Source organism: Dermacentor variabilis, chromosome 2 (assembly GCF_050947875.1).
Source record: "Dermacentor variabilis isolate Ectoservices chromosome 2, ASM5094787v1, whole genome shotgun sequence".
In the NCBI taxonomy this organism is placed as follows: domain Eukaryota; kingdom Metazoa; phylum Arthropoda; class Arachnida; order Ixodida; family Ixodidae; genus Dermacentor; species Dermacentor variabilis.
In genome coordinates this window covers 252,608,187-252,632,704 of record NC_134569.1, presented here as the reverse complement: position 1 = coordinate 252,632,704, position 24,518 = coordinate 252,608,187, and the positions used below count along the sequence as shown (strand labels likewise).

Here is a 24,518-nt window from a genome sequence, read left to right as displayed (position 1 = left end):
TGCTCTTTAGGTTACGCGAGCGAACATCTTTCCGCTGGCACGATATGCAGGCGAGGGAGGGCGAGGAGGAAGCGCAGCGTGCACAACCTGGCGGGGCGTAGCCCCCTAGCGAGCGGCTCAGCAAGCGCACCTTACGTGCCCTCTCCAGTGATGACATCAGCGCATGTACCGGGAGCGCGTGTGCAAGTGTTGCGAACAAGCAGGCGATCGCCGGGAGCGGAGAAGTGAGAGAGTGATGTCACATCTTCTCTGCTAGCCAGATGATCAGTCTATGCCACGGAACTGTTTTCGATTAATTATCCGGTTGAATATCGTGCCACCTTCATGTGTGTGAAGTCATTAGTGACGTCATTGCTACCGCTTTCTACTTCCCGGTTTCCAGGAATTTCGCCAAAGTCGTGCTCACATGGCGGGTCTCTAAAGCCTGCGATTATGTGCTTTGTGCGAGGTAATCAGTGATTTCTAATTAATTCTCATTATTCCAGACACTTTAGTAACTCAACTTGTAACTAAACTTATCCTCTGATATCATATCAATAATGAAGTCCATGAATTTTGCACTCTTTTATTTTTTCAGTCTTTCCTTTATTTTGAATTTCGTCCCCGGTCGTCTCAGGAGGCGAACCGGAAGCGCAGCGCAAGAAACAAAAGTGTCACTCGATGCTTGTGCCACTAAAATAAGAATACGCGCAAAGCTCAACACAACAAGCGCCCTGGTATGATGTTCGACTTTGTCTGTGTCCTTCTGAAAGAAGCAACTAGCTCAGCAACAAGCTTTGTGAACTGAGTTTATTCCTTTTAGGGTACTGCTCTGGCCAAGTTGGTTGCATTGTTTGATGGTAGGCTTTGTGTACAAACTGGGGAATGAAGACAGGAGACGAGACAAGTAAAAGCACAAATTTTATACGGATTTTTATAAGTGAAAAGCTTGAAATTTGAAATACACGATGTATGACGTGCACTTTGTTGGCATAAAAAACACAGAAATAAGAAATCATCTTTAAACAAACAAGGGACATTTGAAAACAGTGACACGTGCACCATGCACCGTAGTATCCATCCATACGCAACTTGTGCCGAGAAATGATGATTTTTCAGACGCCGTTTTTGTGATAGACAATCTGCCTCTTTTACAGCGAAGCTGTTTAACTGACGCACCTGTATAAATGAGCCTTATTCGTGGCTGGCAAACGTCTGTAAAGTGAACAAAAAAGATGGCGGCGCTGCGTGGTCTCGTAGGGAGATATGTGGGCTGGCTAACATCCGTTAATTGTGCTAACCGATAACGTGCTATAGTACGGCGCAGAGGAAAGAAAGGACACGTGATTTCACTGCTCGCCGCACTTGCGCAATTGAGAAGCGCGCCAGAGCTGGCCAGGGTTGCTGCGCGCTGCGTCTGGTGTTGTCTGCTCTCTATGCAATAGCGCGGCAGTTTATTTATTTTTTTTATTTATTTGATTATTTGTTTGTTTGTTTGTTTGTTTGTTTGTTTGTTTGTTTGAATACCTTCATGGCTCATAGGGCGTTGAAAAAAGGAGTGGTAACAATAAATATAAAAAACAAAACGCAAATATCAGGTAACATATTCAACGACATATTTAAAGTCAATGAGGTCCGTAATATGTGCAATGGAGGTGGGCAAGTGATTACCTTCATGGCTCATAGGGCTTTGAAAAAAGGAGTGGTAACAATGAATATAAAAAACAAAACGCAAATATCAGGTAACATATTCAAGCATATTTTTAAAGTCAATGGGGTCCGTAATATGTACAATGGAGGTGGGCAAGTGATTACCTTCATGGCTCATAGGGCTTTGAAAAAAGGAGTGGTAACAATGAATATAAAAAACAAAACGCAAATATCAGGTAACATATTCAAGCATATTTTTAAAGTCAATGGGGTCCGTAATATGTACAATGGAGCTGGGCAAGTGATTACCTTCATGGCTCATAGGGCTTTGAAAAAAGGAGTGGTAACAATGAATATAAAAAACAAAACGCAAATATCAGGTAACATATTCAAGCATATTTTTAAAGTCAATGGGGTCCGTAATATGTACAATGGAGCTGGGCAAGTGATTACCTTCATGGCTCATAGGGCTTTGAAAAAAGGAGTGGTAACAATGAATATAAAAAACAAAACGCAAATATCAGGTAACATATTCAAGCATATTTTTAAAGTCAATGGGGTCCGTAATATGTACAATGGAGCTGGGCAAGTGATTACCTTCATGGCTCATAGGGCTTTGAAAAAAGGAGTGGTAACAATGAATATAAAAAACAAAACGCAAATATCAGGTAACATATTCAAGCATATTTTTAAAGTCAATGGGGTCCGTAATATGTACAATGGAGCTGGGCAAGTGATTACCTTCATGGCTCATAGGGCTTTGAAAAAAGGAGTGGTAACAATAAATATAAAAAACAAAACGCAAATATCAGGTAACATATTCAAGCATATTTTTAAAGTCAATGGGGTCCGTAATATGTACAATGGAGGTGGGCAAGTGATTACCTTCATGGCTCATAGGGCTTTGAAAGAAGGAGTGGTAACTATGAATATAAAAAACAAAACGCAAATATCAGGTAACATATTCAAGCATATTTTTAAAGTCAATGGGGTCCGTAATATGTACAATGGAGCTGGGCAAGTGATTACCTTCATGGCTCATAGGGCTTTGAAAAAAGGAGTGGTAACAATAAATATAAAAAACAAAACGCAAATATCAGGTAACATATTCAAGCATATTTTTAAAGTCAATGGGGTCCGTAATATGTACAATGGAGCTGGGCAAGTGATTACCTTCATGGCTCATAGGGCTTTGAAAAAAGGAGTGGTAACAATGAGTATAAAAAACAAAACGCAAATATCAGGTAACATATTCAAGCATATTTTTAAAGTCAATGGGGTCCGTAATATGTACAATGGAGCTGGGCAAGTGATTACCTTCATGGCTCATAGGGCTTTGAAAAAAGGAGTGGTAACAATGAATATAAAAAACAAAACGCAAATATCAGGTAACATATTCAAGCATATTTTTAAAGTCAATGGGGTCCGTAATATGTACAATGGAGGTGGGCAAGTGATTACCTTCATGGCTCATAGGGCTTTGAAAAAAGGAGTGGTAACAATGAATATAAAAAACAAAACGCAAATATCAGGTAACATATTCAAGCATATTTTTAAAGTCAATGGGGTCCGTAATATGTACAATGGAGGTGGGCAAGTGATTACCTTCATGGCTCATAGGGCTTTGAAAAAAGGAGTGGTAACAATGAATATAAAAAACAAAACGCAAATATCAGGTAACATATTCAAGCATATTTTTAAAGTCAATGGGGTCCGTAATATGTACAATGGAGCTGGGCAAGTGATTACCTTCATGGCTCATAGGGCTTTGAAAAAAGGAGTGGTAACAATGAATATAAAAAACAAAACGCAAATATCAGGTAACATATTCAAGCATATTTTTAAAGTCAATGGGGTCCGTAATATGTACAATGGAGCTGGGCAAGCGATTACCTTCATGGCTCATAGGGCTTTGAAAAAAGGAGTGGTAACAATGAATATAAAAAACAAAACGCAAATATCAGGTAACATATTCAAGCATATTTTTAAAGTCAATGGGGTCCGTAATATGTACAATGGAGGTGGGCAAGTGATTACCTTCATGGCTCATAGGGCTCTGAAAAAAGGAGTGGTAACAATGAATATAAAAAACAAAACGCAAATATCAGGTAACATATTCAAGCATATTTTTAAAGTCAATGGGGTCCGTAATATGTACAATGGAGCTGGGCAAGTGATTACCTTCATGGCTCATAGGGCTTTGAAAAAAGGAGTGGTAACAATAAATATAAAAAACAAAACGCAAATATCAGGTAACATATTCAAGCATATTTTTAAAGTCAATGGGGTCCGTAATATGTATAATGGAGGTGGGCAAGTGATTACCTTCATGGCTCATAGGGCTTTGAAAAAAGGAGTAGTAACAATGAATATAAAAAACAAAACGCAAATATCAGGTAACATATTCAAGCATATTTTTAAAGTCAATGGGGTCCGTAATATGTACAATGGAGGTGGGCAAGTGATTACCTTCATGGCTCATAGGGCTTTGAAAAAAGGAGTGGTAGCAATAAATATAAAAAACAAAACGCAAATATCAGGTAACATATTCAAGCATATTTTTAAAGTCAATGGGGTCCGTAATATGTACAATGGAGGTGGGCAAGTGATTACCTTCATGGCTCATAGGGCTTTGAAAAAAGGAGTGGTAACAATGAATATAAAAAACAAAACGCAAATATCAGGTAACATATTCAAGCATATTTTTAAAGTCAATGGGGTCCGTAATATGTACAATGGAGGTGGGCAAGTGATTACCTTCATGGCTCATAGGGCTTTGAAAAAAGGAGTGGTAACAATGAATATAAAAAACAAAACGCAAATATCAGGTAACATATTCAAGCATATTTTTAAAGTCAATGGGGTCCGTAATATGTACAATGGAGGTGGGCAAGTGATTACCTTCATGGCTCATAGGGCTTTGAAAAAAGGAGTGGTAACAATGAATATAAAAAACAAAACGCAAATATCAGGTAACATATTCAAGCATATTTTTAAAGTCAATGGGGTCCGTAATATGTACAATATAGCTGGGCAAGTGATTACCTTCATGGCTCATAGGGCTTTGAAAAAAGGAGTGGTAACAATGAATATAAAAAACAAAACGCAAATATCAGGTAACATATTCAAGCATATTTTTAAAGTCAATGGGGTCCGTAATATGTACAATGGAGGTGGGCAAGTGATTACCTTCATGGCTCATAGGGCTTTGAAAAAAGGAGTGGTAACAATGAATATAAAAAACAAAACGCAAATATCAGGTAACATATTCAAGCATATTTTTAAAGTCAATGGGGTCCGTAATATGTACAATGGAGCTGGGCAAGTGATTACCTTCATGGCTCATAGGGCTTTGAAAAAAGGAGTGGTAACAATGAATATAAAAAACAAAACGCAAATATCAGGTAACATATTCAAGCATATTTTTAAAGTCAATGGGGTCCGTAATATGTACAATATAGCTGGGCAAGTGATTACCTTCATGGCTCATAGGGCTTTGAAAAAAGGAGTGGTAACAATGAATATAAAAAACAAAACGCAAATATCAGGTAACATATTCAAGCATATTTTTAAAGTCAATGGGGTCCGTAATATGTACAATGGAGGTGGGCAAGTGATTACCTTCATGGCTCATAGGGCTTTGAAAAAAGGAGTGGTAACAATGAATATAAAAAACAAAACGCAAATATCAGGTAACATATTCAAGCATATTTTTAAAGTCAATGGGGTCCGTAATATGTACAATGGAGCTGGGCAAGTGATTACCTTCATGGCTCATAGGGCTTTGAAAAAAGGAGTGGTAACAATGAATATAAAAAACAAAACGCAAATATCGGGTAACATATTCAAGCATATTTTTAAAGTCAATGGGGTCCGTAATATGTACAATGGAGCTGGGCAAGCGATTACCTTCATGGCTCATAGGGCTTTGAAAAAAGGAGTGGTAACAATGAATATAAAAAACAAAACGCAAATATCAGGTAACATATTCAAGCATATTTTTAAAGTCAATGGGGTCCGTAATATGTACAATGGAGGTGGGCAAGTGATTACCTTCATGGCTCATAGGGCTCTGAAAAAAGGAGTGGTAACAATGAATATAAAAAACAAAACGCAAATATCAGGTAACATATTCAAGCATATTTTTAAAGTCAATGGGGTCCGTAATATGTACAATGGAGCTGGGCAAGTGATTACCTTCATGGCTCATAGGGCTTTGAAAAAAGGAGTGGTAACAATAAATATAAAAAACAAAACGCAAATATCAGGTAACATATTCAAGCATATTTTTAAAGTCAATGGGGTCCGTAATATGTACAATGGAGGTGGGCAAGTGATTACCTTCATGGCTCATAGGGCTTTGAAAAAAGGAGTGGTAACAATGAATATAAAAAACAAAACGCAAATATCAGGTAACATATTCAAGCATATTTTTAAAGTCAATGGGGTCCGTAATATGTACAATGGAGCTGGGCAAGTGATTACCTTCATGGTTCATAGGGCTTTGAAAAAAGGAGTGGTAACAATAAATATAAAAAACAAAACGCAAATATCAGGTAACATATTCAAGCATATTTTTAAAGTCAATGGGGTCCGTAATATGTACAATGGAGGTGGGCAAGTGATTACCTTCATGGCTCATAGGGCTTTGAAAAAAGGAGTAGTAACAATGAATATAAAAAACAAAACGCAAATATCAGGTAACATATTCAAGCATATTTTTAAAGTCAATGGGGTCCGTAATATGTACAATGGAGGTGGGCAAGTGATTACCTTCATGGCTCATAGGGCTTTGAAAAAAGGAGTGGTAACAATAAATATAAAAAACAAAACGCAAATATTAGGTAACATATTCAAGCATATTTTTAAAGTCAATGGGGTCCGTAATATGTACAATGGAGGTGGGCAAGTGATTACCTTCATGGCTCATAGGGCTTTGAAAAAAGGAGTGGTAACAATGAATATAAAAAACAAAACGCAAATATCAGGTAACATATTCAAGCATATTTTTAAAGTCAATGGGGTCCGTAATATGTACAATGGAGGTGGGCAAGTGATTACCTTCATGGCTCATAGGGCTTTGAAAAAAGGAGTGGTAACAATGAATATAAAAAACAAAACGCAAATATCAGGTAACATATTCAAGCATATTTTTAAAGTCAATGGGGTCCGTAATATGTACAATGGAGGTGGGCAAGTGATTACCTTCATGGCTCATAGGGCTTTGAAAAAAGGAGTGGTAACAATGAATATAAAAAACAAAACGCAAATATCAGGTAACATATTCAAGCATATTTTTAAAGTCAATGGGGTCCGTAATATGTACAATGGAGGTGGGCAAGTGATTACCTTCATGGCTCATAGGGCTTTGAAAAAAGGAGTGGTAACTATGAATATAAAAAACAAAACGCAAATATCAGGTAACATATTCAAGCATATTTTTAAAGTCAATGGGGTCCGTAATATGTACAATGGAGCTGGGCAAGTGATTACCTTCATGGTTCATAGGGCTTTGAAAAAAGGAGTGGTAACAATAAATATAAAAAACAAAACGCAAATATTAGGTAACATATTCAAGCATATTTTTAAAGTCAATGGGGTCCGTAATATGTACAATGGAGCTGGGCAAGTGATTACCTTCATGGCTCATAGGGCTTTGAAAAAAGGAGTAGTAACAATGAATATAAAAAACAAAACGCAAATATCAGGTAACATATTCAAGCATATTTTTAAAGTCAATGGGGTCCGTAATATGTACAATGGAGGTGGGCAAGTGATTACCTTCATGGCTCATAGGGCTTTGAAAAAAGGAGTGGTAACAATAAATATAAAAAACAAAACGCAAATATTAGGTAACATATTCAAGCATATTTTTAAAGTCAATGGGGTCCGTAATATGTACAATGGAGGTGGGCAAGTGATTACCTTCATGGCTCATAGGGCTTTGAAAAAAGGAGTGGTAACAATAAATATAAAAAACAAAACGCAAATATCAGGTAACATATTCAAGCATATTTTTAAAGTCAATGGGGTCCGTAATATGTACAATGGAGGTGGGCAAGTGATTCCAGTCATTACAAGTCTGAGGGATAGAAGAATGAAAGTGTTGGTCAGTGGGACGACGAGGGCTGGGAAAGTAATTCTTGCTTAAGGTGGGGCTTATCGTAGTGAGTCTTACGAAATAAGGCGGGACGTGCTACTTTGCTGCGCACGAAGAGGGACGGAAGCCGTAACGCCGTTTTCATGATGAAACACTGGAAAGACGGGAGTACTTGGAAAAAAATGAAGCCTGCGCTACTATTCTGTACAGCTTCAAGGCGACCATAAGACTTTCAGCAAATGGATCCCACACTGCTGATACATATTCTAGTTCGGAATGAACAAAAGTTTTATAAAGTTTTAGATGGGCCACTGAAAAGGTTACGGCGCAAGTATGCCTCATTAGCATCACTGGCAATATAGCGTGTTGGCCAAGACAGGTTAGAATTAGTGTGGATCCCGAAGTATTTGTAAGCAGTCACTTGTTCGAGAGGGAAACAATTTATGTTGTACTTACAAGCGTTAGTGGAAAATTTACAAGAAATTTTCATTAGTTTGCACTTTGTCACGTTGAGTTTCATTTTCTATGAGTTAGGTCAATTAGAAATATTGTTTGGGCCAGTCTGTAGTAGTGATGTGTCAGTATCAGAGGCAATCACGCAATATACAGCACAGTCGTCTGCAAAAAAGCCTTCTAGAAGAGTTAATACAATCAGGTAAAAAAAATTTGTAAAAGAAGGGGCCCAATGGCAGGACCTTGGGGCCCTCCTGAAAGGACAAGACAGAGAGAACAATGGTAGCCATTGGTAGTTACAAATTGCTGCAGGTTTAACAAAAACTTTTTTATCCAAGCAAGAATGTTAGAGTTGAGATTTGGTGTACTAAGCTTAAGATAAAGTAGTTCATGGTAGACAAGGTGAAAAGCTTTATGGAAATGTAATAATGCACGATCAATATAAAATCCCATGTCTAGAGCTACTAATAGTTCATCAGTAAATGAAGTTAATAGCATTTCCCAAGGAGAATTTCTTCCTGAAACCATGCTGACGAGATGTCAAAAAATAATTAGTTTCGAAAAGGTGACCAGATGAGAATAAACGACATGAAAGATCGTACAAGGGACACTAGCACGGGCGTATTCAGCCCCCCCCCCCCCCCCGAAATGTTTTCGTGTTGTCGTTCGCCGCCGACCAAAACAGCCCCCGGCGCCGGAAATAACGCTGGATTTTGTCTAGAATGGGGGGGGGGTCTTTTTCACGCTCGAAAATACTTTTCAGCGCGAACATTGTGAAATCGGGCTGGATTTCGCGGCAACGCCCATGCACCGGAAGTCGCATAACGCAGATAGCCCCATACGAGCACGAAGATTCAAGGGCGTTTTCATGCCGAGCGGGCTCGTCGCAGCATCACGCGGAGGCCGCGGAATCTACGGAGCGCATGGATTTGATTTTTCTTTTCATTTCATTTAATGAAGCCTTAAAGGCCCGGAGGCATTACATAAGGCGGGGGCGAACAAAGTATGAGGAAGTCTCCATCACGCAAAGGAGGGAAAAGAGGAAGATAGACGAAGAATAGAAAAGGAAACAACGCTCGGGAGGGAACCGAGCAAGCGGTACTATCATCAAAATCACTGTAAAGAAACCATAAAATACAACAAAATACATACTACATAAATACTATTAAAAACATATTATGCGTAAGAGCGAATCACTATCAATTAATTACTTAAAAGGGGTCAAGTAGCAAATGCATTTGTGACAAACCATTCTAGGTGTAGTGGATTGTTAGTTTCTCACGGAAAGTCGTGTGGTCGGCGGAAGAGACAATACAGTCGGGCAGTGTTCCACAGCGCTATTGCATTTGGAAAAAAGAATCCTTCATCGAAGACGTAAGGCAGTGAATGTGCGCGATTGGACAGCTGTGGTTGAGGCGGGGAGAGATTCTAGGCGGAGGTTGTAGTCGAGGGTGTCTGGCTATTTGGTGATAGTAGAAAGAGTGAAGCATGCAGAGACGCGAGATGATACGACGTGATTGGAGACTGGCCAGATCGAGTGTGCATTTTAGTTCAGTTATGCTGGTTTTACTTGAGTAGTTTGACATGATAAAGCGTGTAGCATGATTCTGAATGGCTTCTAATTTGTAGGTGAGGTATGCTTGCGAGGAGTGGCAGATAGATGATGCGTACTCCAGTTTCAGCCGAATGTATGCATGATATGCAAGTTTTTTAATAGCGGGCGATGCAGATTTCAGATTGCGACGCAAGAAACCAAGTGTGCGCGAGGCGTTTGCGCATATTGTTTCAATGTGAGTAACCCATGATAATGACGATGTCAAGTTAACACCTAGATACTTATAGCAGTCAGTTCGTGGTATTGTAGTTGAGCTTATGTGGTACGCGTAATTTGTAATGCTGCGCTTACGTGAAAAGGACATACATTGGCACTTATTAAGGTTAAGAGGCGTGAACCATTTTTCACACCATGAAACGATAGTGTTTATGTCTTCTTGTAGGTCAATGGAATCACCAGGGTTATGGATGGCGTTGTAGATGACGCAGTCATCAGCAAAAATACGAAGTCTAGTTCTTGTGCTACATGGCAGGTCATTGATATAGATTAAATCACGCGGAGGCCGCGGAATCTACGGAGCGCATGAATCTCAATTCTGAAACTTTATGGGCATTAAGCTCTCACAAACGTTTGATGCAAAAGGTGCATTGACATTTCCAAAGTCGTGCTTTAGATTTTCAACTCAGGAACATTGTGGCTTTAAAGCTGTTATAAACCTTTGACGCCAAAGCTACATTGACTTTCCTAAAGTCGTACTTGGGATCACACAACGAGAAAAGCCAAATCAACACACTATCAGACAAGCTGACAAAGCACGCAGTGAGGTCCGATGGGACGAAGCGTTTTGGTGGTCCTTTCGTTCCGTAATGTCACAGAAAAGACTATCAACTTTTTTATTGCGAAGCAATACTACTTTAGGTCGCACTTCAGCCCGTTCCGTGGCGAGGCGGTGGTAGGCACTATTGACCTTTAGCGTGACCTCGCTGCGTGACGTCACACCACGTGACCTAGAGTGACGTCACACCAGCTGTGTAAAAACGGGGCCCCATCTCACGCCGTCGCGAGGCGAGGCGGTAGCCGCCAACGGCGGCCTAACTCCCGCTCCTCTCACCTCTTAGATGATTCACTGTAAGCCGTAACACTAGCATAACCCAAGACTACCACCAGCCATACTACCAGCTGATCCGAGAATAACACACTATTGCTTCGCAATCACCAGGCTTAACCAAGCTAAGCCACGGCCGCTTTTTTTTTTTTTCACCTGCGTCAAAGAATCCACGTCAAGACACTACAGCCAGCAAAGGTAACTACGGTCTTATTTATTTTTCTGCTTTGACTTTTATTCGCGAGGACACATTGAGCCTCTTGTTTTTGTGTGTGTGTGTGCTCGCTACACGCGGGCTGCCGGAACCAGCCAGAGCGCATGCATCTTTCTGTGTTGCCCCGACCACCGCGCGGCGCACTTCGATACGTGTTCGTTTTTCTCTGGCCGAGTGGATTTTCGGCTGGCATAGTTTTGGACGTCTTCTGGCTAGCAGACGAGAAAAAGAAAAAAAAATGGTCGCTCGCCGCCATCACTGCAGGGACGGAGTGCAACTCGTTCGTTTGAGCGCGACCTCTCAGCAAAATTTTGTCTCCCTGGTGTAGAATACCGAGCAGTATGTCTATGGTTCTCTGTGGACCAAGCATCTCACATTTTCTTCGACGTTCCTTCGGTTGCCACATTAGTTACCCAAATAGGCAATCTGTTATGGCCAATATGCTTTCCTTGTGTTTTCTTCATTTCTGTGTCCCGCACCACAGTAGAAAAACAAAGACGTTGCGGCGCAGCAAATTCTCGTATGGTGAAAGTTCAATTTTATTACTTCTTCTTTTGCGGAAAGTAATGGCCACGGGTTGCTTCATTTGCCGGATACTCTTATTATACTATTGCGATAGCAATTATATGGGCACTCTAGGCGCATTCTTGCCGTCAACGTCGCCCTCATGTTCCGTATAAAGTCCGAGGGCGATAACATCGTGACCGCGCGCTGCATGCTCTATGTGCGAGTGAAAGCGTAGGGGGAGAAGGAACGGGGCATGGATGAGCTGACGATGGTGGCTCAGTCGTGTGTGCGCAATGGAGAAAATTGGGGAGGAAGTGCGCCGCCTCCTGTCGCGCGCGATACATCAGGGGAGTGGAGCGAGTGGGGGGCTGTGATCTGTGAATCTGTTGTTGCGCAAGATGTTTATTGCCTTGTTTGGAGCATTATATACAGTTACTTTTTCTTATATATAAGGATTTATTGGAGACTTATACGTATATTTAAATATCTTGTTGCGAGGTTTTGTGTATAGGTGCAGTGAACTTTTCCAGTGACACTTGTTGCCCTTTATCAAGCTGTATCTTCGCATTTGTATATTATATTGTATATTTGAATTTCTAATGCACGAGAGCTACTCAAATGAAAGCGAGCCAACCAACCCCGCGCAATAATGGTTCAGTTCATTATGTGCGAGGCACGCGCATGGCACAGAGCAATCTCTTATTTAGAGAAAGGACACGCAGGTGGGAGGATAAAGGTCCGTTAAAGGGACCCTTACCAGTTCTAGCCATTTTGAACTGACAAGCGCATAGCACGCATTGCGCGATAACGATCGTGTCTGAAAAGTATTACATCGCTACGCGCCGCGGAAAGATCGGAAATTTCAAACCGGACGCCGTTTTTCCTACTCCTCGCGGCCGCTGGGCTCTGAGCTGGAGGATGACGTGCTCGTGTACCTGCGCCTACGCGCTGACGTGCGCAGTGTGACGTCGCTCGTGGTGGCACGTGACTTTGAAAATTATTCAACATCTGTCATCTGTGTGATCTCTTGCTTGAATTCACTAATTGAGGTCTAGAGAAATAATAAAACACACGTACAAACATAATGCCTGCGTGTTTTTTTTGTTTTGCTTCCCACCGAAGCAACAGAGATGTACTTTCGCTTCGTCAGCTTGTTTTCACGGTTGTGCGGTCACCTGCGCACATAGTGAAACTATGCCATTTTGTACCGTGTTCCAGCGCGTGATCATGTTCGGCGATCCACTTGTTCTGCCTCAGTATTCGTGTAGCACTGAATTATACCGCTGGTCATGCTTCCTTGTGCACAGCGCGCAAAATGCTGCGCTGCGCGAACGAGACAGCAGCTCGTGCGCGACGCTGTCGGCGGAAGTGCGTAGCGCCGAAAAAAAACGATGAGAAAAAAATGTGAAGGCGGGGCCCATGACGTATGTGTCGCGCGTTCTTCGAGGTCCGGCATGGGGGAACGCAGGGAAGGAATTTCGTTTGCGGAGGCTAGACGGAGCGAGTGAAGAGTCTCCCTATGCAGTGGAGCTCGCCTCCTGAAATCATGCGTTCGCGGCACTGAAATATTCCTATCTCGGCTATTATAGAGCCGACTTGAAAAATTTTTCTGGTAGTAAATTCCCTAGAAGACACGTAACAACTTTCAGCGAATAAGCAAAACTTGTTATGCAGCCCGGTGAAGGGCCCTTTAATGCTCTCGTACACTGGGTTGAACTTGGTTCCGTGGCATGATGGACACTCCAGAAGTTGAACAGCGTGGTGTCGTGAGGTTTTTGGCAGCTGAAGATGTTTCCCAAAAAGAAATTAGTGGTCATATGGCTGCCGTGTACGTTGAGCATTGCATTTCCTTGGCCACTGTGAAGCGTTGGAGAAAACGGTTCAAAGAACGTGAACGTTGCAAAGACAATCCAAGACCATGCCAAAGCCACCGTGCAATCACCCCAACACAATTGCGAAGGCTGATTAGGCAAAAACGGAGAATAAGCATCGATGAATTGGCAGGGCGTATAAACATCAGTCACGGTTCGGGTCATACCATAATTTATGAACACTTCGGTTATCGGATCTTGTGTACGCCATGGATGCCCAAAATATTGAACAACCATCAGAAGACGAAGAGGTTCGGCGCTGCCTTGACTTATATAATCCGATATCACAATGACGGTGACGGCATTTTGTCTGCAATTGGGACCGGGAACGAATCATTGTGCCACTACTGAGAGCCTGAAACAGGGCGACAAAGCTTACAGTAGAAACATCTGAATTCACCACCCCCAAGGAAAGCAAAAGCCGTCATTTCCGCCGGAATGATGTTTTTGGTTGTCGGCGGCCATTTGCTAAACCTGGAGAGACTATCAATCGTTTTAGATATTGTAAAATGTCGGACGGGAGCGTGTCCCAATCAAAAAAATTACCGACGATTACGTTACTTCCTAATGCGAAATTTGAGCGCAGCAAATAAGCTGTTTCACCTTTTGGATAGATTGAGGCAAAGAAATCGAGCAACACATGTATGCGCTATCACAGAATTTTTTTTTTTATTTTTCACACGTATTCCTTTAACAAAGACTCCACTAACAGTTCTTGACAGTCATGAAGGAAGCTTTGTGGTCGGAGAAATAGACTGATATATGTTCGACTTGGTACACCAATGCTTGATTCTCAAAGACGATATCTATACAAGTGCCTCGCGAGGTTGTCACAGCCGTGGGGGAAGCAGAGGCTAAGCGCCGCCGCCGAGAAGACCCTGCCGTTCGCGCCGCCGAAGCGGAGGCTCATTGCCGCCGTCGAGAGCAACCAGCAGTAAGCGAGGCTGAAGCAGAAGCTCATCGCCGCCGCCGAGAAGACCCTGCAGTTCGCGCCGCCGAAGCGGAGGCTCATCGCCGCCGTCGAGAGCAACCAGCAGTAAGCGGAAGCGGAGGGGGGCGGCGTGTACACCCAGCGGCAAACGATGGGGGCAGAAGCGCGCGCAGCAAGCGGACAACACGATAAAGGGAGGAGGGAAGAGATAGCAGCGACTGACTGATGCCTTTGACTGATACTCTTTCTGCATGGCGGCGACGGTGTTCTATGCAGTCACGTTATCTTGACTCTCTAGCGGCGTCAGCGGCATCCAGCGGTATCAGTCGGTCGCTGCTAGCGCTGGGGGGATGAAAGGGGGGCGGAGCTGGTTACGAGGCCGACGCCGACGCCGACGACGACGCCGACGACGACGCGAAACCCAGGAACGGACGCCAAAGAGCTGCGCTCTAAAACAAACGACGTGGTAAATTGAGAAATGTGGTCATCCTACTCCACGACAATGCCCGTCCTCATGTTACAGATGTGGTTAATACAAAACTGGTTAAGTGGGAAATGCTGCAACATCTGACACACAGCCCAGACCTGTCGCCTTGCGACTTCCACATTTTGGAGCATTTGAAAAAAACTGCTCAAGGAAACCAGATTCGTGTCGGACGATGACGTGAAAGAGTCAGTTACAGACTTTTTGAAGTAGGAACCCAAGGAGTTTTTGTGAGACGAGAATGATGTGACTCGTTTTACAGTGGGACAAATGTCTAAATGCCCATGGATACTACTTTTAAATAAAGTACGCCGTTAGTCATATATTTGCATTGGCTCACTCTTCTTTACTCGTCCTCGCATATTTTTCAAAACTCCTGCTTTTTATATGGGACCTCTGTTGCGACTATAATTTCGGTGCAATTACTCCCGATACACGACTAATGACAGCAGCTCCTGCGCAATACATTCCAACAATGGACAGCGTCATTGAGATTTTCCCCTGGTCGTTGCATACATACAAAATTGTAAACAAGGTTGTTGAATGACAAAGCAACAGAGATGCAAATGAGAAAAAGGCAGGGAGGTTAACAAAGTTTTATTAAAATATTTGTCCTCAACTTGTTCATTTCATGGCCTTTACATTTTTCATGTCAGCAGCATGCACTGCTTTTCTGGTTTCATACTGATATGACTCTAAAGTTGGTGTGATATTTTCTTTACATATTAAATAGACAGAAAACTTGGAAGCACTGATATAAGTTATGTCGACCGCAATTTTTTAGACATACGAGTATATTCTTTTATGAAGAAATACATATTTTACTTGTCCTGACGATGCGTAGCGTTCAAGAATTCATTTGCAGCATCTTTTGCAATTGCAATGCACATATTATTAATGTATTTGATCCCTCGACGAATTCTAGAAGGAGGAGGCCGAGCCGCTGTGTGAGCCCCTGCCCCCCCCCCCCTCTAAAGAAATTCGTGGGTACGCCACTGGACACTGGTCATATGATATTGGCCTATAATTTAGCGCAGAATCAGTGTCACCTGATTTAAATAACGGCAACACTTTGCCCACCTTCCAATCCCAAGACAACACACCAGAATTTATAGTCTGAGCGAAAAGCTCATATAAATAAAAATTGACGACTAAGCAACCGTAGTTCGCGTCACAAAATTTTTGCAGGCACTCAGCACGCTCATCTAAAAATTCTTTTGAAAATACTTCGTTGAATACGTAAAAACATTGCGAAGGAGAAACAGTGACGCCACTGTCATCAGTTATTGACGACACGTTTTCGCGTGCACGCTTAACAACACTCCGGAACTTTTTGGAGTCGTCTTTTAACAAAGGAGGTAGTGTGGTGCCAAAGAAAGTGGGCTCGGCGTCCTTAATCGCATTTTTATGTTTGCAGACGACCTGTTGATATGCGGTCCGATCATTCTATGACTGGCGGTCCAGTCCATTCCTGAACTTTATTTTTCAGAAAAAGTGCTTTTTTTTTTATTATGAAAGCGCTTTAAGGCCGCATTAAGCCAAAGTGACCTTCGCTTGCGGCGCATAACCCCCAGAGGTGCATATTTGCTTTCTAGACATTGAGGAGGAGGAGGAGAAATAAACTTGTATTTTCGAAACAACATCCCGGGGTAAGCCCCGGTTCTACTCTAGGCGGGAGGTCTCCTCATTCCAGGAACCCTCTGGCCTTCGCTGCCTCCTTGGCCCTCGGAAACGAGTTTGGCCTCCCACGTTTCGATGAGGTCTTCGCATTCTTTAATGGCGTTACAGTCTTTCGGTGAAGGCTATGCGTCTGTGTCTAGATGCCATGAACACTAGAGGATCTAGGCAGAAACATTTTGAGAAAGAGGTGAACATTTTTTTAAGCATTGACCAGTTGTCCTCGACAGAGCGCTCATAAAAACTGGGCATGCAACCTTCCAAGAGGGCTGCTAGATCACTATTAATAACTGAAAAATCGACCTTGTTATAATCTCTGATGGATTTTGGGTCACTGGTGAGAAGTTTAACAATTACTTTAATTCAAATGTTAATTACGCAGTGGTCGCTCAGTCCTGGTAAAAAAATGAATGCACGAGATCAGGAGCTGTTAGAATTAGATCAAGTACGTTAGCGCTGGACAAAGTAGTGCTCGATGGAGTAGTGACTAACTGAGTGAAGTTAAAATCGCAGCATATTTTCACGAAGGCGGCACTTTCACTTGAGGACTCTTTGAGAACAGGAAAATGACCGGACCAATCAATCTTAGGGAAACTAAAGTCACCTAAAATGAATATGGGTGCGTAAGGGAACGTAACAATAATAACATTTAAAGCATCATATAAATCAAAAGAAAAATTATGCCCATCGTTACATGGCCGATACCAAATAAAAAAATTATGTCGCAGTGGTTAATGCATGCTCATGCACAAACAAGTTCTAAAAGTGACTCAATGCGAATGTGATAAGAGGGAATGTGATCGGAAGTGCAAATTATTTCGCATTTCTACATATTCCTACTTTTTTTGCTGCTGCCCCTAATGCCCGAGCAAGTGTTTCTTTTTTTTCGTGTAATGCGTGTACAAGCGTTCTATGGAAACCTACAGTGCGCCAACATTTTGGAAATTTTGTATTTTTGCAACCTGTGCATTGCGATGAGCACTGACCTTGGCGGATCATGGCTAGCATGTTTTGAGGAATTAGTGGCTGATGACAATTATATGACATGTGCGGAATGCGGTCTACGTTATCATCTGGGAAAGTGCTCAGGTGTTGGAGCGCACGTGTAGATCAAAAAACGCGGAAGCCAAAGCCAAAATCAAGAGTTAGACATGTCGCGGCACAGCCTTTCGAAGCGCTGACACTGTACGACAGCACAAAAGTAATGCGCTTATTGCCTTGAGCAGGCAGCTGGCGCACATAAGTAGAATGCTTGCTGCGCTTACAGTGAAGGTCGATCAGATATCTGGTCTTAAAGATGTAGTGAGCAGCATTGATTCGTCTGTGCAGCACATGTCTGATACGTATGATAAGCTCATGGAAGCTTCAAATGAACACGATAAGAAAATCGGAGCCCTGCACAAGAGTGCAACGGCCGACCGAGATAGCAACACTGTGCAAACGAAGAGAGCAGCGCAGCTATAAATACGTTCCCTTATTATCAATAAAGCGTTCTTCTTGTAGCCACGACCGTGTGCATTACGCTTGATACATGGTGTCAGAAGTGGGATCGCTCACGGGACCATGACCGACCTGCGCCCGCCTGAGCCACTGCAAGTGGGCGACAACGCAGCGGCGTCCAGGCAGACATTCAAGCAACGCATCGAGCTGTGCCTGATAGCAACTGAGTTCACGAAGCCACGCAGTAAGGAGCAGAAAGCTGCAATTTTTTTGCATGTTGCGAGTCAAGAAGCAATTGACGTGTTTAATACTCCGAACCTATCACCGGAGGAAGCTAAAGACTACGACGTTTTGGTTAAAGCATTTGAAAACTACTGCTTGCCTAAGTGTAATGAAACTTATGAGCGATATGTGTTTCGCTCGCGTCGTCAGGCACACGGAGAGCCATTCGAACAGTTCTTTCGGGATCTGCAACTAAAAGCAAGAACGTGCAACTTCGGGGATTTACGAAATTCCATGCTGCGGGATCAGATTTTCTATGGCATTTGCAGCTCTTCCCTACGAGAAAAACTTCTTCGAAAGAAAGACCTGACCCTAGTCACAGCGGTGGAATGCTGCAAAGCTGAGGAACTTCCCGAATCGCAAAATAGGGCATGGACGGAGGAAAACAAGATTGAACCTTTTTTTACGAACGCAAGCTAAACACGGACGCCAAATGCCGGTATTACAACTTCTCGCATGCGCCAAAGAAGTGCCCGGCGTACGGCAAAACATGCAATAAGTGCACGAAGCCTAACCACTTTGCCGCCTGCGGTACGAGCAAGGGAGCAGTCGTTGATGACGTGTCGAACGAGCGGAGAGTAACAATGACTTCGACGTTCTGGAGATCAGGTCGACGAAAAGTAAGCGTGGCCCTGAAAGTCGCGGCTGGATTGTAACAACGAGCATTGAGGGAACCGATGTGCAGCTGAAGGTCGACACGGGAGCACAGGCTAACGTGTTGCCGCGTTCGCTGTTCAAAAGGCTCGGAACTAACGAAACAGCAGCCGTACCCCGCAAGGAGCATCCTGCGCCATTACGGCGGCGGCGAAATACCGCACTGTGGAAAAGTTCGCCTCGCCGTGCAGTTGGACAAACGGCGTGTACTACTTGAGTTCTTCATAGTAAAGAAGCAAGCCATTCTGGGCCTCGGGGCAAGTGAGCAACTTGGTCTGGTCAACAGAGTGAACTCGGTGGACAGCAGCGAGACATACGGAAGCTTAAAGCAGGCATTCCCAAGGCTATTCACGGGCACTGGCAGGACGCGGCGCGAGTACAAAATGGTGCTCCGAAAGGACGCTGTCCCTGTGGTTCAGCCAACCCGGCGTGTTCCTTACGCCCTCAAGAAGCCACTTAAGAAAGAACTTGACCGTATGAATGCTGCGAACATCATCGAGAAGGTGGAAGAACCGTCAGACTGGGTAAGTCCCTTGGTTACCGTGAGGAAGCAAAATGGAGACTTAAGAGTATGCATGGACCCGCGGGCAGTTAATAGGGCGGTAAAGAGGGATCGCTTTCAGTTGCCATGCCGGGAAGAAATCGAAGGTGCTCTAGCGCATGCAAAGTATTTCAGTAGACTCGATGCAAACAGTGAGTTCAATCAAATTCCCCTCGAGAAAAAAACATCAGAAATCTGCACATTCAGTTCACCGTTTGGTAGGCATCGGTATCTCAGACTGCCATTCGGTATTGCATCTGCACCCGAAGTTTCCCAGCGTACAATGAGCCAGATATTCGACGACCTCCCGGGAACACGTGTGTACATTGACGATGTGCTAGTATGGGGTTCTACGCGAAAGGAGCACGATGAACGCCTGTACAAAGCGCTGGAAAGGGCACAGGCAGAGGGCCTAACTTTGAATGCTGGAAAGTGCATTTTTGGACGTGCTGAAATTAGCTTCTTGCGTGATAAGATTAGTTCCAAAAGTATTTAGCCACATCCCGACCTGATAAAGTGCCTTTTAAACCACCCTCCGCCAACTACCAAGAAAGACGTTCAACGCTTGCTTGGCACCGTGAACTATTTCGGGAAATACTTGCCACTGTTGTCAGCCCACACTGAGGCCCTACGCAACCTGATTACAAACGACACACTTTTCGAGTTGACGCATGTTCACGAGCGTGAGTGGGTGCTGCTCAGAAAGATGGACGGAAGCACCCGTCCTGGCTATCTTTAATCCCGAGCTTTCCACGAAACTGTCGACGGATGCGTCAGCATTTGCACTCGGAGCAGTGCTTTTCCAACAACATGGAAACGACTGGCGCCCGGTAGGCTACGCATCGCGAGCACTCGCAGAAACTGAGCGAAGGTACGCCCAAATAGAAAGAGAGGCCCTGGGCATAACATTCGGCTGTGAAAAGTTTATTGATTACGTTACTGGAAGACATGTAGTTATCAAAACCGACCACAACCCATTATTGGCTATTTCAAAGAAAGAAATAGGCGACATGCCACCCCGTCTGCAACGGATATTTCTTCGACTGCTGAAGTACGAGTTTGAGTAGCAGTATGTTCCAGGCAGCAAATTGGTTGTTGCCGACACCCTGTCACGAATCCCATCACAGAAACAACCAGAAAAAGGCTCAACGGTCGTTTAACTTCATGCCGTGGGCGTCCTGACTGCCGTTGTTGGAGAAGCAAACCTATCTCGTCTGCAGGCAGCAACGGCCATTCTTGCAACGGCGCAAGACGTTATCTCCAGCCTGCAGTCTTCAATACCTGTAGAAGGTGAGCTAAAGTCCTTCGCACAAGAACTTTCTGTAGTCAACCGAGTACTCCCCAAGGAAACTAACGTAGTCGTACGTGCAAGCATGCGAACAGAAATGCTGCGACGAGTGCACCAAGGGCATCTCGGCTTAGGAAAATGCAAGTCGAGGGCTCGCAAGTTGATGTATTGGCCAGGAATGTCAACAGATATTACCTATGTCATTGACAGGTGTGAGGTTTGCAAGAAGTTTGCTTATCGACAGCCTGACGAGCCCCTGTGCCAACGCACTGTTCCAGACAGGCCATGGGTGAGGGTGGGTACAGATCTTTTTAACACGCCGGAAAGCATTTTTAGCTGTCTACGACGCCTACTCTACTTTTACAGACGTCGAGCATATCAAGGATAACTCGGCAACGACTGTCATCCATAAACTACGGAAGATCTTTGCAAGGTATGGATTACCACTAGAAGTTTGCAGTGATGGTGGTCCGCAGTTCACGTCAAAAGAGTTTAAAGATTTTGCGGCTCGTTATGACTTTGTGCATACGATTTCCAGTCCCCATTTTCCCAGGTCCAATGGACTCGCTGAGAAGGGCGTACAAGTGGTCAAACGGCTTCTTGGCAAGACTGAGAGGAAGAAAGAGGACTTCTGTTTGGGCCTTCTCAATTACAGGGTATGACCTCTCGAGGATGGTCGATCACCATCCGAACTGTTAATGGGACGAAGTCTCAGAACGCTACTTCCAGATTTTTCAGCATCATCATCATCATCATCATCAGGTCCCGTCCAAAAACATGTTCAAGCAAGGACCACAGGAAGACCACTAACTCCACTACAGAAGGGAGGCGTCGTCCGCATCCTCGGAATTGGTAGATGGGAAATCAAGGCGCAAGTCCAAGATCTCGTGGCCCCAAGGTCGTACACCGTTCTGACAGAGGATGGCCGGGCTTTCCGTCGAAAATAGACAGCACCTTCGCAAAACACCAGGAGCGTTCCGTCGAGCCATTCATTACCAGGTGGACGACTGCGACGACACCTCCGATTCATCTTCGAGCGCAGCCTCGCAGCAGCCGCCTGAACCTCCGCATGCCGCACCGGATCGACCACCAGCAGGCACATCCGGCCCACCCAACCTCCCCGATTCACTAAGGCGATCTACCCGACCGCGAAGACCACCAGATCGCCTGGCCTACACGCACGGATTCCGGCAGACTGAAACAACCTAGGAATATTGACTGCTACTCTTCGACGTTGAGTGCTTTCCGTGTTTTCAGTGTTTCCATTCTTCAAAGAAAGAAGGATGCAACGGCTAACTAAGATAGCAACACTGTGCACACGAAGAGAGCAGCGCAGCTATACACACGTTCCCTTCTTATCAATAAACCATTCTTCTTGTAGCCACGACCGTGTGCATTACGCTCGATACAAAGGGGGTTGATATTTTCTAAGCAGCGAATGACAAAGAAAAATTTGAAGAGTTAAGCAATGAGCTCAATGCCCTTGAATGAACACAGCAGTAAACAAAACATGGAACCTCATGGCTTGTCTGAAACTGAACGCGAAGATTTAATGGAGAAACATAATGATCTCTCTGTCAAGCTTGATCTGCCAGTGCTTAGAAAGAATTATGTTGATGGGCTGCATCGTATTCCCTCTCGTTCCGACAGAATTCCTGTAGTGCTCATCAAGTTCTGCAAACTGTCCACAAAAGCACAGTGGATTGCAAGCGTAGCACTCTCAAGCAATGTAATACGAATATTCATTTTTTGCCAACTTAACTGCGCAAAACAGCAAGCTACTGTGGCTCGCGAAGGCAAGAACCGCTGAGGCACCAAGAAAGGGAAGATATTTGCTCCAAATGAACCAAGTACTCGCGCCGTTTTGCATTAACAATGTGAGTGATTTAGGCAAAATTGTCTAGAACTGTGTGCCTTTATGTTTTTCCCTTTAAAAAGAAGTTGAAGTATGGCCTATTTTTCTGCTGATTCATTTCAAGAACTGCTAAAGGTATCTGCTTATGGTGCAAATAATAGCCTATCCTTTTATCACTTAAATGCGCAAAGCCTAAGAAACAAGGCCGAGCAAGTGTGACCCTATACATGTGAAAAAGCCTATCTTTCGACATGCAGAAAGATTACACGGGTATTTTCGATAATTTGGAGCCTGTTAGTGCACAACACCGCAACATTTTTTGTAATTGTGCTGTGCCGCCCCCCGTAAGGAAGCACAGAGGCCTCTATTCCGTTTGAGTATTTAGAAAATGCGAATTCGAATAAATGGCGCATTATTGCGATTGGGGATTTTAATATCGATATTATGGCTACGTCTCCTATTCAAGTGGCCCTAACAGAACTGATGCTTCTGTTTGGCTGTGCTAACATGATTGAGTCGTGAACACGAGTAAACAAATCGTCATCAACCTCAGTAGATCTGTTACACAAACTTCCTCGTGACGCAATCCTTTCTAGGGTGTTTTCCTTGGCTCTAAGCGACCTCTTACTGCGCTTTGTATTTTTTTTTCAGTAAAAAAACGAACTACTCCTATTTACTCAAGTAGAACCAGTGAATCTAATAATATCGCAAGCTTCTGTGAATTCATGACAATAAATTGGGTAGATGTTTACAGTGCAACTGAGAGAAATGACCCATACGATAATTTTATAACAAAAGTGATTAACCATTATAATGTCACTTTTCCTGTGGTAGCAATTAAAAAGCACAGAAATGCTCGAAAATATTGGATAACTAAGGCTCTTTATGTAAGAATAGAACACAAAAAACTTGATGTTCTCCGGTTTTCTCAAAACAGGAAGTTCCGATATCATAGCCTAGTACAAAAAGTTTCGTAATACACTAAACACCGATCTTAAGAAAGCAAAGTCATCTTTTTACAGAGATGAGTTCTCGCTTATACGGAACAATCATAAGCTGATCTGGGAAGAAATTAAAACTCTCATAGGTAACAAAACTAACGCAACACCTCTTGAAGTGCTGATAAGTGGTTATCTTGATACCGGAGTTCCGTTAGCAAACAAATTTACTGCACATTTCCTGGAAACGGGCAAATATACAGCCTCAAATCCCCTCCCATATAGTACCTCCCTTACGTCATATTGTTGCAGTCTTCAATGAAGCATACTAAACGAACTGGTTTATTGTGGGCGAACTTGTGCCCGGAAACGCAATATTGAGCATGCACAGAATTTAAAAGAAGAGCCAACCGGAGCCAATTCCACAGTCAACTGCGTCTCTACGCCCAACGCACTTTTCACGCGCCCCGAAGGCCAGGAGCCACGCCGTGACGTCTCATTGGACGGGGGGACTCCGGCGCCGCCGTGTACGCGTGCACGGCAGACACGCGCTGTATCGCTATGCGCGAGGCGTTGCTATGAGTAATGGCGATGCTATGAGTAATGCCTAGGGGCTTTAGCGATGAGGCGTTTGGAATGATACCTCCCGAGAGTTCTCGTAACTGACATGTGCAGAGCTCGCCGCGGCATTAGTCTCCCTCCGAAAACGCATCGTCCTGATGCGTGTGAAACAAATTGATTTATAGATGTGTTTTCATTGCCTGTCGTAGTAAGGCTTCATGCGAACTACATGTACGACCTCCGCATAGCTGTGTCGCTTTGATCGCTCTTGTTCAAGAGGGATGACTTCGTAATTCAGGTCACCTACTCGGCGAATTACCTCGTAAGGTCCAAAGTATCGGCGAAGGAGTTTCCACAAAGTCCGCGACGACGCACTGGTGTCCATACCCACACTTTAGCGCCTGGGTGGTACTTAATTCTCTGCGGCGCAGGT

At 43.6% G+C, this 24,518-nt stretch overlaps 1 protein-coding gene and 1 pseudogene across 2 annotated transcripts in view; both read left to right on the top strand.

Moving 5' to 3' along the window:
* The window catches only part of LOC142573237 (dual oxidase maturation factor 2-like), a 547,099-nt gene that overhangs the window by 434,864 nt on the left and 87,717 nt on the right, over positions 1-24,518 (top strand). The gene's annotated exons all lie outside the window — the stretch shown is intronic.
* Positions 19,286-21,940, top strand: LOC142573376 (uncharacterized; annotated as a pseudogene).